We start from the raw sequence: 16,479 nt of genomic DNA on the forward strand, positions 1-16,479 counted from the left end.
CTCTCTACCGCTCTGGTGCTGCGTTCAGGGACGGTCGGAAACGTCACGAATACCCCAATATCAGCCCCCGCCCCCCTCCCCCGTATCAATACTTGACCACTATCAGGTTAGGTTAGGTTAGGTAGTTACTTTATTCATCCCCGAGGGGACTTTTTTTTTTTTTTTTTTCCCGCTACAGCAGCATACAGGAAGCAATAAGATAATAATAGAATAATAGAAAGCAATAAAATGGCAGTAAAAATATAAAATGCACAGTATATACAGTACAGTATATATCTATATATATTATATACATCAGCAATGATTTGAAGCTATATTGACCAGTAACCTGGAGTATTTATTTTCATTGTATATATATATATTCATTGTATTTTTATTTTTTTTATTACAAAAGAATAATAACATATCATTATTATTATAAACTCGAAATAACTACTGACTAATACAGAAAGAGTGGGTGAAGCTGTGTTAAAAAACTCTTTCTGATATATTTGATCAAATACACGCACAGAAGTATTCATTTTTTTGCAGATTATTTCAAATTGTAAGGCTATGCACAGAAATTCAGGCAAAGTAAGGATTGTTTAAAATTTGACTTTGATATTTTAGCTGCCAAATATTATATTAATATTAAAAGACAAATTGAGCAAGAGGGGCAGCTTCAAAACAGACAGTGATCATGTACTTTTCTGTAAGTGCTTGTTCAATTAAGGTCTATAAAATGTCTGTCTGTCACTGGGAAGCAACTTCTCCATGTAGCTAATTGTAACATACATTTTTGAGATCACAGAAATAATCTGCATAATTTCCTAACTTCAGAACACACTCTCAATATAAGGCTTCACAAACAATTTGACAAATTCTACCGCTGGCTAATAAGTTATTTTACAACTGTATCTCTGAATTTCAGGATTACAAGGAGACAGGGAAGGAATCTTCTTCACACTGAATGAGCACCTCCCCAGACAGCAAACCAACGACTCATCCCACCCACTGAAACTACAATTAAACAACAATTAACCACAGAACCCTATATTGTAATATCTATGATATGTACCACATATATATTATAATTACATGGTAACAAATATTTATCTAGTGAAGCTAACACAATGTTTTATGTTGAGACAGTAACACAGGGTTATTTATTTCACTATATCATTTAGAGTATTGTTATTCCTTTAATTTGTCACCTGTATGAGTTTTGATTTAGTTTTGATTTTTAAATTGTCTTCCAGACCAGAGATTGTAAGAAGTCCTCAATCAAATTCCCAACTCTTTTTAATTGACAGAAAACTTTGCAGACTAAATTGCAACAAGGATTTTATTATTTTTATATTAAGAAACAAGAGGGTAGATGGGTGTGTTGTGGTCAAAGAAACACCAGCTGGAGAAACTCACAGCAAAGAACACTGAGGCGACGCTCACAAATCTTCCCATGAAACACCTGGAAGGAATAATCAAAAACAGAATAGTTGAGGACACTAAACGTCCTGGACTGAAAGCAGTTTGTCATGAGGTCTTAAAAGCGGGCTGAGTTGCTCTCACTCTCTCTTCTAAACCTTATTTTAAATTATTGTCAAAAGCCAATGATGTGCTACCTGCAGCACTGTTAGAGTGACTGGGCATCCACTGACTCTTTGTTTTGACTGACTAGAGTCAGTATGGATCTGCATGTGGGACTCTTTGCAGGATGGTCACATTTCCCACACTTAAATGGGAAGACCATTTCTTGACTGAAATCCTTCACTGCCCAGAGGCATTGTTTTGTTAAGACAGGAAATGGTCCTTTCCGCACTGCTGAACTGTCAGCACAAAGGTGAAAGACATTATAGTCTGAAACTGTGGTTGCCAACATGGGGTTCGAGACCCCCACAGGGGTTGCAGATGAAATTGAGGAAGTCATTAGATGTTTATTTTTTCCAGACTTTCCTCTAACAGATAACGCTTTTGTTTTGAATTTATGTTTTTGTTTAAAAGGTATTCCAAAAAAAAAAAATCAGGTTTCCAGCTACAGCATGCTAACATTTGCTAATCACCACTAAAAACAAATTACAGCTGAGGCTGATGGAAATGTTATTATTTTTAATGGTATTTGGTCATAAACTTAAGTATCAGACACATAAAAAATATGACCTGTTGGTCACTCTAGATTTGATCCAGCCAGGGACATTAATGTGTGTCATGACACTTCATCCAATAGTTGTTGAGACATTTCACAAGCCAAACCCATGGTGGTGCTTACAGAAAAGTCATCACAAACGTTATCAGGATACATCCCATGCACACCACGAATGTCTGTGCAAGAATGTCATCCCAATCCATCATGTCAAGACACAAACCTGGGCCTTGTCCTTGTCCTGTGAGCACCACAATTGTTCATGGTAAGCGATAGTTGTTTCAGTGGGACGGACTGACAGAGCGATTCTGCCACCCATGGAGCAACATAGCAGGAAATTTCATTCAGAATCAGTCACAAATAATGGTCATACTCTGCAGCTAAGAAGGGTCACTGAAAAAAAAAAATTTGTTTAGAGGGGTCACAAGCCTAAAAGGTAAAATGCCACAGGTCTGTAGAGTCCAGATTAAGATGAACTTGATCTGTAGCTGTTAGGGAAGCTGGATGGAGATAGACAGACAGACATGCATCTAAAAGGAAACATGTCTCTTGGTGAAGCCCATGGGCAAGCACCTGACACACACACACACACAAACACACACACGCATGGATGAATTGCAAAGGCATTACGGCAGTCCTGAGGAACTCAGGTGACACTTGTCTTTACTGCTGCACACACACGCGCACACACACACACACACACACACACACACACACACACACACACTGATAAAATATCTTAAGGATGTCCTCAGGTGTTTGTGTGACAGCAATCATGCATGCTCCCCTTCCACACACACAAACACACACGTATACACACACATGCCAGAACAGAAGTGTCTGTTCTGCTCTAACACTTATCCCTTCGGTGGATCTAAAACAGCATCACAGCCGGTTCGCCCCGGGCAGATGAGGGGAGGTGGAGGGAGAAAAATGAGACAATAAGAGAGCAGAAGACAGGGGAGGGAGGAAACGAAAGCACAGGAGTATGGAGGAGGATGAGCAAGTGGAGGAACTGAGAGAAGGAGAAGATGAGAAAACAAGGGCGGGGTAGTGGAAGAAAGGGAAGTTAGGAGGGGAGGGAGGACAGAAGGAGCAGCAGAGACAGTTGTTATTTAAATGTTATTCATCTGGATTATTATTCAACTTTGTTGGGTCTTAACTTTTTTATTTATTGTTGACGTCTTTTTACATCTTCATTTGATCCAGACAACCTAATAAAGTTGCTCCTTTAAACTGTAATATTCCAATAACAAGATCCATAGAATTCACCCTGTTGTAATTACTCAGACCTTCATACTTTGATTATTTTCTGAAAGAAACGCAACATAATTTACTATCCAATGCTCCACATTTCCTCCATTCATGGAAGCACTTATTATTTGTGACTTTTTTGTGTATTGTCAATGGATCAGAAATAACAGCTCTAGCTTGATAATTCAAAATGTTTTACCATCTCTTTTTTAACGTATTCTCTTTTTTAGCCATGAGGAGGTTGATACCACTGATTTCTGTGTGTTCAGTATGTAAATGGAGCCAGAAGGCAATTAAAAAAATTTTTAAATCACAAAATGTTGTTTTTATATTAAGTGTTCAGATTAAACGAACAAGATACACTATGTTACTGAGTGAGACTTAGACATTTTGGTGGGAGTAAAATCCAATTTCAAAGAGAACATTCATTGTAAACATGGCACTTTACATGTAAACAATCAATAAAGACATTTTTGGAAATAAGTTTATGCCCTTTCTTGCCAAGAGTTAGATGAAAAGAATGATGGCACTCACAGCTTTAAGTAAATATGAAGCTACATACAGTAATCAGTTAGCTCAGCCTGAGCCCAAAGAGTGGAAACAAAGCAGAGACAATTCAATACAAACCACATGTAAGTGTGGTCGTATCAATGACGTCAATTTGATGCATATGTTGAGCTACGTGCTCACTTAGAGATAACCTGCAGTGTAACAGCATACTGTGTTTCCTCAACTTGTATAAATACTTTTTAATAGATGAAGTCTTTTGAAACTAATTCATTGCATTCATCCATTATCTATTCCCACTGTATCCATGCACAGGGTCAGGGTCAGGGTCAAGGGCTGTAGCCTGTCCCAGCTGACATTCAGATGGGACACACCTGGACAGATTGCCAGTCCTTTGCAGGGCTACATTCAATCATTATAACACAAGCTTTGTTTCTTAACTTAACATCACATATGGTGAGTGATAAATGGGTCAACCTGAACATGTAGCCAAAGCAAGGTACTTGACTTTCCCTTAACACTCGGTCACTACTCGGTTACTGGACAACATCCTCAGTCCTTCTGGAACAAACACATTAATAAAGATATTTGTCTTAGTAACACCAACATTTATCATATATGCAGTATGATGCAGGGTACCCAATTAATATGTCATTGTAATGTTTATAACATGAGAGGTTAGCTTTAGTAAGTAAACATAGCTTAAGAACTTCATTTTGTCTGTTCCCTCCTGCTTTACAACAATAGCTGGTGCTTGGAAACACACACCAGTAGTCTGTTGTAATTTTGTTTTTACATGATGAACCACATTAACAAACTGTCTGGTCTTTTAATTCCTTGAATCTTTTCTCTCTTTCTTGAATTGCGGCTGCTGTGACTAACACACTGAACTCATTTAGAGGCAGATGTTTTCGCTTGTTTCTTCTGACCACCCTTTTCATGACATTTTCTCTCCATGCAAACCTTAATCCGGATTCTTCCACACTTTCACTAGCCTTCTTTATTTACTGTATATCTCAGCATGCAATGAAAGTAATATTGTTAAAAACTAAAAAGCCTAAAAATAAATATTATTACAATTATTATAACTCTTCAATTTAATAGCTTGTACACTTTTTTTGCACAACATGCAGTAAAATGTGAGTTTAACAAAAGTTACACCTGTGTGCTGTTGTGCAAATCAGGTTTAATAAGCTGAACAATCTAGTAAATGCACCTCTGACAGGATATCTCTCAAATAGCAAATCAGGTTTGAGCATTAATGCACAAAGAATATCAGACAGCTAAAAGCTAACATTTGTAGGAGTGCTTGTTATGACTTACACTGATTTGTATTTAGACCGGCAGGTCTGACGGCCGTTCTGGACTTTGACAGAATGTCCAGATTATCAGTCTGTGCAGAGGCATGATAGTGGTATTGATCTTCTCATTTCACTGTCAGCAAAAAAGCAAATAGAATATTTTCCACAATGTTAGCTCTTTCTTTAAAATATATATAAATCTGTCAATGCATTTGACATATTTTTGTGTGTGCTGACAAATAAACTGTTTTTATGGAAACAAAGTTGGTGCAAAGGTGTTTTCGATTAAAATTCTCCCTAATGCTTTTAAGTGGTAAAGAGATTTCTGATTTACTCCAATAAAGTAACAAAAATACACCTTTCGATGGTCATGATCCTTTGCAGACACCAATATGTGAAAGTGGCTAAAAACTGCGTTCACAGGATTTACCACCAGATGGAGATAGATGTACACAAAGAGGTGGACGAAGAAGGAAGGAGAACATAAACAAAATGTAAAAAAAGAACATGGTGTGAAGAGGAGACAATTGTGAGAAAACGGAAAGAGAAATGACATGATAGAAAAATAGAAAGAACAGAGGCAAAAATGTTCTTCTCTCAATCCCTGGTGGTTTGAACAGAGCCTCCAAAGGCTTCCTATGCCTGTAACCCACCACCTGCGCCTCTTTATCTTCCAGCCAAACACACACAGACATACATGCACACACGCACACAGAGCCATTTTCTACTCCAAGTCCTTTAAATAAATTGTTGGTGTTACAGACTTGAGAACAGCTTCATGCTTTTGGAGCGGTCAAAAGGTTTTTCACATAAAAATGAAGCCATCAGAAAACTGGCGTGAGAAAGAAAACTGGTGTCTTGTTTCTATTGACACAAATTATCATCTTAGCTTGTCCCTTTTGTGTGTTTTTATTAAAGTCAAAGTTGAGGTTTTCATAACACCCGGGATGCACTTTGCTTTCATTCTTTCTGGATTTTTATTGCAGTGTTTTAGCGCTGTTTGGTCTCTCATTATTGTTCAAAAGAAACAGCAGTATATTTGTCAAACTAAAGACCAAAACTTGTGGTTGGGAAGTCTAATTCTGCCAAGAGCTAAACAACTGCTGGTTTTCAATAGAAAACTGTTCTTCCAGACTGTTGTATCTACGTCAGAGGAAGTCGTTAACTGCAGTTCATCATTCAATTTAGCAAATGAGGCCAATGAAAATAACTTTTTTTTTTTTTAAAGATACACTCATTTCTTTTCAGTTTGTGTTTTACAGAAATCATTTTTATGAGACAGTCATGTTTCAGAATGTTCCTTGTCAAAACCAAACAAGCCACACTGTTGTGCTCGTTACAAAACTACAACTAGTTTTCAGTTCAACTTCAACTTTAATGTCAATCCACCATATGACATACAGACATCCATCCATCCATGAGTCTCCCACGAAGCTGACTGCTTTGCGGGTAAGGCGGGTGTTGTAAATGTCCCCCAGAGGGAGGGCAGTGTGGAACCAATGATTCTACCACCTGCTTTCAATATGCGCTGCAGGGTCTTGCGGTTGGAGGCGGTGCAGCTCCCAGACCACACAGTGATGCAGCTGGTCAGGATGCTCTCCATGGTGCCTCGGTAGAAAGATCACATGATGGGTGCTGGGACTCCTGCTCTCTTTAATTTGTGGAGGAAGTAGAGGCGATGCTGGGCTTTCTTGGCCAGTGATGCAGTGTTGTTTGTCCAGGAGAGATCCTCGGTGACGTTCACACCCACAAATTTAATGCTGCTCGCCTGTTCCACAGCAGAACCGTTGATGGTTAGAGGGGGGTGTTGGGTGGGATCTCCCGAAGTCGATAACAATCTCCTTTGTTTGTGTCAAGTTGAGGGAGAGATTGTTGTCCCTGCACCATGTGGTCAGTCGGTTCACCTCATTCCTGTAGTTTGCCTCATCGTGATTGGGGATGAGAAACTTTAAGATGTGATTGATGCTGTAAAGTTGGTGAACAGTTATGAGTTAGTAGGCTGAAGTGCAGGGTGCTGAGCACACATCCTTGGGGAGCCCCGTGCTCAGTATGATGATTCCTGATCGATTGTTGCCAATCCGTACTGCTTGTAGTCTCTCAGTGAGAAAGTCCAGCAACCAATTACAGAGAGAAGAGATCAGGCCCAGCCGGTCCAGTTTCCATTAACTGCTGAGGGATGATGGTGTTGGATGCTGAACTAAATTCAATGAACGACATTCTCACTTGGGAGTCATAGGGTCCAGTTGGGTGAGGGCTGAGTAGAGGTAGAGGAGACGGCATCCTCAGTGGACTGGTTGCCTTGATATGCAAATTGATATGGGTCCAGAGAGGGAGGATGGATTTTATTTTCTGCATGACTAGTTTTTTCAAAGCACTTCATGAGGGTGGAGGTTAGTGCAACAGGGCGGTACTCATTAGAGCAGGATAGGGATGACTTCTTCGGCACAGGTATGACGGTGGTGGCTTTGAAGCACATGGGGACAACGGCCTGGCTCAGAGAGGTGTTAAAGATGTCTGCCAGGACATCCTTGAGCTCCTCTGCACATTATTTCAGCACAGGACCAGGTAGTCGCAGAAAGTATTCACAGCACTTCACTTTTCCACATTTTGTTATGTTGCAGCCTTATTCCAAAATGGATTAAATTCATTTTTTCCCTCAAAATTGTACACACAATAACCCATAACGATAACATGAAAAACGTTTTTTGAAATTTTTGCAAATCTATTAAAAATAAAAAACGAAAGAATCACATGCAGATAAGTATTCACAGCCTTTGCCATGACACTCAAAATTGAGCTCAGGTGCATCCTGTTTCCACTGATCATCCTTGAGATGTTTCTACAACTTGATTGGAGTCCACCTGTGGTAAATTCAGTTGATTGGACATGATTTGGAAAGGCACACACCGTCTATATAAGGTCCCACAGTTGACAGTGCATGTCAGAGCACAAACCAAGCCATGAAGTCCGAAGAATTGTCTGTAGACCTCCGAGACAGGATTGTATCGAGGCACAGATCAGGGGAAGGGTACAGAAATATTTCTGCGGCATTGAAGGTCCCAATGAGCACAATGGCCTCCATCATCTGTAAATGGAATAAGTTTGGAACCACCAGGACTCTTCCTTGAGTTGGCCGCCCGGTCAAACTAGGCAATTGGGGGAGAAGGGCCTTAGTCAGGGAGGTGACCAAGAACCCGATGGTCACTCTGACAGAGCTCCAGCGTTGCTCTGTGAAGAGAGGAGAACCTTCCAGAAGGACAACCATCTCTTCAGCACTCCACCAAGCAGGCCTGTATGGTAGAGTGGCCAGACGGAAGCCACTTTTCAGTAAAAGGCACATGACAGCCCACCTGGAGTTTACCAAAAGGCATCTGAAGGACTCTCAGACCATGAGAAACTAAATTCTCTGGCCTGATGAAACAAAGATTGAACTCTTTGGCCTGAATGCCAAGCATCATGTTTGGAGGACACCAGGCACCGCTCATCACCTGGCCAATACCATCTCTACGGTGAAGCATGGTGGTGGCAGCATCATGCTGTGGGGATGTTTTTCAGCAGCAGGAACTGGGAGACTAGTCAGGATGGAGGGAAAGATGAATGCAGCAATGTACAGAGACATCCTTGATGAAAACCTTCTCCAGAGCGCTCTGGACATCAGACTGGGGCGAAGGTTCATCTTCCAACAGGACAACGACCCGAAGCACACAGCCGAGATAACAAAGGAGTGGCTTCAGGACAACTCTGTGAATGTCCTTGAGAGGCCCAGGCAGAGCCCAGACTTGAACCCGATTGAACAGATCTGAAAATGGCTGTGCACCGACGCTCCCCATCCAACCTGATGGAGCTTGAGAGGTCCTGCAAAGAAGAATGGGAGAAACTGCCCAAAAATAGGTGCTAAGCTTGTCGCATCATACTCAAAAATACTTGAGGCTGTAATTGCTGCCAAAGGTGCTTCAACAAAGTATTGAGCAAAGGCTGTGAATACTTATGTATGTGTTATATTTTCGTTTCTTTATTTTTAATAGATTTGCAAAAAATTTAAACAAACTTTTTTCACTTTGTCATTGTGGGGTATTGTCTGTACAATTTTGAGGAAACAAATTTATTTAATCTGTTTTGGAATAAGGTTGTAACATAACAAAATGTGGAAAAAGTGAAGCGCTGTGAATACTTTCCGGATGCACTGTATGTTGTCTGGACCAGCTGCCTTGCGAACGTTGATCTTGGAGAGTGTGCTCTTCACCCTGGCTGGAGAAAGGCACACAACATGGTCGTGTATTATTTCCCCTTGTTGGAAAATCAACATGCTGGTATATTTTTGGAATCCTAAGGTCTGCGTGGTTGAAATCCCCAACGAGAATGAAAAGTCCGTCTGGATGAGCTGTCTGTTGTTCACTGATGGCCTGATAGAGTTCATTGAGTTCCTCATTTCAGTCCTTGTTGTTGGGACTCGGGTGGGGGATGCACACCGCGACCACCAGAATGGGTGTTAATTCCCTCAGCAGGTATAACGGTCGGCATTTTCGAACATAAACTCCACCAGCGGTGAACAGTGTCTGCAAACAACCACAGCATCCCGACACCAAGCATCATCAATGCAAACAAAGACTCCGCCACCGTGAGTCTTTCCTGCCGTAGCTGAGGCGCTGTCCGCCCGGTGGCATGTTAGCCGGTCAACATCAATGGCGTAGTCCGGGATGTTGTCGTCCAGTCATGTCTCAGTGAACACGCAACCACAGCATTCTCTCATGTCCCGCCTGGTAGACCTCAAAAGACATATGTGGTCCATTTGGTTGTCTAAGGGGCGTACACTTGCGAGGAGAATGGCTGGGCTCGCCGGCTTGTAGGGGCTCGCTGCCAGCCGAGACCGAATGCCTCCTCGCTTACCCCTTTTTTTGCTTCCCTCCACACTGCGTCCTCTTCGGGTGGGGAGCAGCAGTTGAGGCCGTTGGAATGGTGGACGGGCGAAGCAGTCTTAGGATGTGAAGCTCCTCTGTGTGGTTCCCAAGATGTAATAAGTCTTATATCTGTCCAGCAGAAAGTGACGATTGTACTGTTGTCTTGACAAACACGACAATCTTTTACATGCACACAACAGAGATACACAGTTAAACACCGTAATATCAGGACATAGAGGGGCTCTGCTGCATCTGAACGCGCCGCCATCACCATGGTAGTTGAAGAAACTGTTGCCAGAAGTTATTGTTGTCAGTAACACATGAAACTTACTTTTTCCCTGCATGTTAATGTGAACAGAACTAGATGAAAATGATACACAAAATGGCATACTTCTTATATACAGATCTGAAAAAATTAAGAGACCACTTCAAAATGATCAGTTTCTCTAGTTTTACTATTTATTGGTATGTGTTTGAGTAAAATGAAATTTTTTGTTTTATTCTATAAACTACTGACAACATTTCTCCCAAATTTCAAATAAAAATATTGTCATTTAGAGCATTTATTTGCAGAAAATGACAACTGGTCAAAATAACAAAAAATGCAGTGTTTTCAGATCTCGAATAATGCAAAGAAAACAAGTTCATTCATTTTTAAACAACACAATACTAATGTTTTAACTTAGGAAGAGTTCAGAAATCAATATTTGGTGGAATAACCTTGATTTACAATCACAGCTTTCATGCATCTTGGCATACTCTCCACCAGTCTTTCACATTGCTGTTGGGTGACTTTACGCCACTCCTGGCGCAAAAATATAAGCAGCTCGGCTTTGTTTGATGGCTTGTGACCATCCATCTTCCTCTTGAGCACATTCCAGAGGTTTTCAATGGGATTCAGGTCTGGAGATTGAGCTGGCCATGACAGGGTCCTGATCTGGTGGTCCTTCATCCACACCTTCAATGACCTTGCTGTGTGGCATGGAGCATCGTCCTTCTGGAAAAAACACTCCTCAGAGTTGGGGAACATTGTCAGAGCAGAAGGAAGCACGATTTCTTACAGGACAACTTTGTACTTGGCTTGATTCATGCGTCCTTCACAAAGACAAATCATCACCGATACTCCACCAAATGTAAAGTGACACAAATTGGCATGAATATTGATACACAGTAACAAAAAATGAGGCTGATGCGGAAGTGTCTCAAGCTGTAATATCACAGAGTGCCACTAGACATTGGCTCCAAAAAGACTCTGGCTCCATAAACTCCAATTCAACTTGTCTCATGAAATAAGTCATTGCATTTTTACCACAAGGTATTTCGGTGTTGTTAGCTAAAGTTGCTCATTCTTATTAGTTTTTTAGTGGTCCATCTGAAAATAATCCTACCATTTATTAGAAAATAAGCATCAAAAAGCTGTGTTTTTTTGGGGGGTGTTTGTTTCATTGACAGGCCTGTGGTCCAGTCAGGTTACGGCTATTGGTGGCCAGGACGTAATGAGGTCATGTTTCCCATCAGACTGAGTCAGAGCCACTGCTCGCTCCCCCCAGATTGTCCAAATATGGTCACTTCTGAACTAGCAAGATGGCTGCAGCCAAACTCAGAACTCGATGCTTCATAATGGCTGTTCACAAATCAATGGGTGATGTTACTGTTGGTTGTTGTTTGGGTTTACCCAAAGACAGACTCCACACAGAGATGTATTTCTTATGTACATGTACAAGTAAGGAGAGGGGACATTGTTCCAAGCAGTTTACCTCATGCACGGATATACTTTATTCAATCTTCGATAATGTCAACTACAGCTTAGTATGGACTTCAACATAAGCTCACAATCTCTCTAGCTTTACCTTTCTATACGCATCACTCTCCCTCTTGAATGTGCAAATATGTACGTATCTCTATGAACTCAAACCTTTACCTACACCTGAGCCCAATTCTTACCTTCAACCGTCGACATGTGGCATGTAAACACCCAAAATGTGCTTGGCTTCTAATGATGTCCTTATTCTGAAGGTCTAAATTTAAATTGGTTCTCACAAAGACAGAAGCACAGGACACACAAACCCGTAGAGATGCACATGATACCCGGTACCTGAAACGACTCAGTCGGGCCGAGCCGGGAGGCACAATTATGAGTAGCTGCCTTCTTGACCCTCTATCTGCCAACCAATCAAATTGAATGATGATTATCATAAGAGCGATAAGCTCATTTTTTTCCCCCCAGAACTTTCCCTTTTTTCCCTCTGACTGTTTGTCTTTTTCATTTCCCTACTCCAGTTTATTTCTTCCTGTGCTTTACCTGAATATCTCTCAGTCTTCTGCTCATCTCTCGTATCATCTCCCTTCCTGTCTCGCCTGCTCTTTCCCTTCGCTCTGGAAAAGGGCTCCTAAACTTCTACTTCATTTTTGATTTTACCAAGAAATGTCATATCTTAGTTGGTCTTATCTATCAGAGTCCTCCATTGCAAGAGGTGCGTTTTAATAAATCTTTTGAAGGTTATGTGATGCATACTGAAAATCCACTTTGCTTTTTGTCTTCAGCGTTGTTGAGGTTATTCTCTTTGTATTTTTTCAGTGAATTCGATAGCTTTCATCTCCTGGATGTTTACTAAACTTGAACAAATATTGGAGTGTTTGTAGAAGTTTTAACCCTTAGGATTTTCATGAAATAAACCCACATTATTTGCAATCTGCATTTTCCTGCAATTGAGTCATTAGCTTTGGGTGAGGGTTTTGTTGTGAAGGAAAGACAGGAAACACTTAGCTCTAATTGTGATTATTCATCAAAATCTGTAAACAAATGAAACATGGGCACTTGCTGTTACCATGGTAACCACACTCAACTTAACTTTAGATCCATCTATTTGGTTTTATAGACAGAAAATATAACTAAAAAGTTGAATGTATAATATGAAAAATCCAAATAATCTCAAAACTTTCTCAGTTGAAATTTCGAGATTGGAAGGGGCTGCTTTTGTGGACCTTACTCTAATAAACTCAGTATTTCTGAATTCCCCACTTATCTCATGAATTATTCATATAATGTATATTTAAATTCGAGTTTATTCAATATTTAAAGTATTGTTGGTGACACTTTTTACAATGCTGCAGGCTATCCAGCTCCAGTTAGGAGACTTTTGAATTTAAGTAAGCACTTGTGTATGATTTTCACACACTAGAAATGTAGTATAAAAGCCTCTGAGTAAATACATTTTTATTTTTCCACAGTTAGTCAAAGATTTACAAATGCACACGCCTCTTTTTTTTAAAGCTTATAATGCAGCTCTGAGCACTGATATGCTATTGGACCAGATGCTTAATTTCCCACAAAAGGCAGTAAAACTCTCAAAATGACGAAGATCTGTCCAAAAGTTGAATGTGCTTTGCCATCTGTTAAGTGGATTGTTTTGGTGAAGTACCACAGGCACAGATACTGATTAAAGTTTCAATACAGTGAGGCCTCATGTTGTTCACAATGGACCTTTGGTTGAAATCTATTGATAAAATATGTATGTAAATGAAAACAAATCTGGTTTTAAAAATAATCCTCACAAGATTAGGTATAATTTTTCACCACTGATATCCCCTTTTAGTTTCTACAATAGCATCACGTCTTTTAATTTGACATGATGGTGTGGACTTGTACACACTGTGGTGGCAGCTCAATGTAAGTGAGAATAATACATTTTGCCTTTGCCGAATGTAATTTCCATTAAAATAGTCATTCATACTATCCATGTAAAAGATATGTCATTATCTCTGCTAGAAGAAACTCTTTAGAGACTCCCCCACGTTCACATGCTCAATTTTCTCCTGTAAGACTCCCAACACTGAACTGATCGAAGTCTCACAAAAGGAAAGAGGTGTGTGTCTCCTTTGACAGCATGACGAATATGGTAAGAGGTATTTGGCATCTGGAATTATCTTCATATTTTGTCTGGCCTGTGCATCAGAGGAAGCACCTCAGCGTGAAAGATCAGCTATAAACCACTTCATTAGCCTTCAATGAAGCGAAATGCAAAAATGGTTTGCGCAAGCCAGCACACAACAGAGTAGTCTGTGTGAAAGATGGGACTTCTGGCGGGAGCACGTGTATTTCTGTGTGTTACGAATTCATCGCAATATGGGGACACAAGTCTGTTTCTACAGTTGTGAACTGAACTCGCATGTTGAGACACAAATTAGGTCTCAACGAAGTTAAATGTTTTTTTTACGAGTTAAATTCAGCAGTACGACAAGGTTAAAGATTAGAAATCTCAAAACAAAAGTGTGTGTATTTAACATTTTTTGTGAGGATATGAATAGGTTTACATCATCTCACTGATGATTCACCTCACACTTGGAGACAAAACTCGTGAATTTTGGGGTTCATTTTGGGGAGCTCTTGTTCGGGATGCAATTAGCATTTGGGTTATATCATTAGGGGTAAAGGTTGGGTGAATTTATAAGGAGTATAAGTCAGGGCAATGTCCTCCCCAGTGTCAAAGAAGGTTGTGTATGTACAAATACTATGTTGCATGCGTTCTTTATATCTTTGTGTGTCCTTGTACTGCATGTGTGTATACCCGGTCTCTGACAAATGACACATGCAACCTGTTTGAACGAGCAGGAATGATGCAGTCCAGTTAAAAGAAAAAGTGTGGAAGTGGACAACTGTGTAAAGTCTTTGTTGCAGTTCATTGGTTTGACTTTGCATGTCGGACTTCACATTTTTATTATATAACCATGAACATGTCTCGTTCCCATTCAGATTTAGTTATCTTGACTTAACTTTATGCTATCCGATATAGAAGGAAAAAACAAAAAGAGTGCTTAAAGACAAACTCATTTGTGCTTAAATGTACAGTATTGATGTGTGTTTCTCATAGCTGATTGGCTTCTAAACCCAAAACGGCATGGGATGCAGCTTGAACATGTGTCTACAGACAACGCATGTATCTATTAAGAGGCTTTGTCATTTGATTCGAGCTGATGAATGTCAACAATGTCAATGTCAAGAACTGCCAACCGGGACGTTGATTGGTGTCCTTGTAATAGATTGCCCTGGTACTCGAGTGACACAAAGCCTTCCAGATTCAGACACACTGTAGTAATGATTGTATTAGTTTCCCCAGACTGACAGATTTGACAGCACACACACATTATCATTTTAAAATCATGCTACAAGGTTTTCCATTTCTCATTTATGATGATGATTGAAGTTCACTTCATAAATAAGTGTGAGCTTTGGCCTGCAAAACCTTCGACGGAAACCTGGTATCGTTCCTTTAATTGCCATACTGGCCCCTGGAGAAAAACAGCTTTGACATTTATAGCAACAGAGCAATGGTGAACTGAAACACAGCCAATAGATATAGAGCGGAGTCACATCTATACACACTGAAGAGATTCAATGAATAAACAACCACAGCACCAGGAGTAAAATGAAGCCAGCAGCGAGAGTTAGAGAGTTTGCAGGAAGAGGATGAGAGGCTGTGATGAAGGGGGTGGTTAAAGTTTATCGCTCTGTGACTTAGATTGACTGAGGGAACTGAAAGGTCTAAATTAGGAACATCATCTCTCATATGTAATTTGACTAAATCAATCTGCATGGGTGTAAAGTAGACCATCTTTTATTCATAGAAATGATGGAGAGAAAACAGAGGGACATGCTGGCTGGTTATTCTCGCTCATACGCCTGTCATTTACATGTTCACACCTAAACCAAGCACCCCCACCGAGTCTGTGTCTCATTTGTCCTTTCTGTTCACACATTTTGGTACTTCCAAGTGTCCAAGCAAACTGTGTGTGTGTGTGTGTGTGTGTGTGTGTGTGTGTGTGTGTGCGTGTATGTGGGTCTGCCCGACGTTGGCGATGGCGTGCCCGTGTATGTCTGGCTTGGACCGTTAATTTTCTTTGCCAGAAAATGTCCCGCAGCAAGAATTTGGAGTTGAGAAAGTGTCCGCTGCTCTGTCGATATGTGACACGGTGCCAAAACAGGCACGCAGCCACTTTCGATTAGCACGCTCCAACACTGCCCAATCACAGCTAGAGCACTGCCAGAAACCCGTCGAGAGTGCTGAGAAAAAAAATCCTTATTACCAAAATACAAGTTTGAGATGATGAAAAAAGAAAGAAAATAAATCGCCAAAAACTTGTCCAAAAGGCTGCGAACAATGAAAAAAATAATAACAAATGTATTATTGGGATCAGTGCTGCTCATGTAGGTCCTGCTTGTTCAGTGTTGGCCAACAATTATTGAAAATTATAGAAAATGAGTGGCAGTGTCTCGGCCAAAGTGGAAATAAATAAGCTTACTACATTCATGCAGATCATTTTAGGCCAGTTGACATTTTCCGTGATCCTGGCTTGGTTATCATTGTACTGCCTACTACTAGTGGTGAATTCAGCAGCTGAC

The sequence above is a fragment of the Embiotoca jacksoni genome, unplaced genomic scaffold (genome assembly GCF_022577435.1).
Source record: "Embiotoca jacksoni isolate LCO1_2020_lvr unplaced genomic scaffold, fEmbJac1.0.p SCAF_8, whole genome shotgun sequence".
Lineage (NCBI taxonomy): Eukaryota > Metazoa > Chordata > Actinopteri > Embiotocidae > Embiotoca > Embiotoca jacksoni.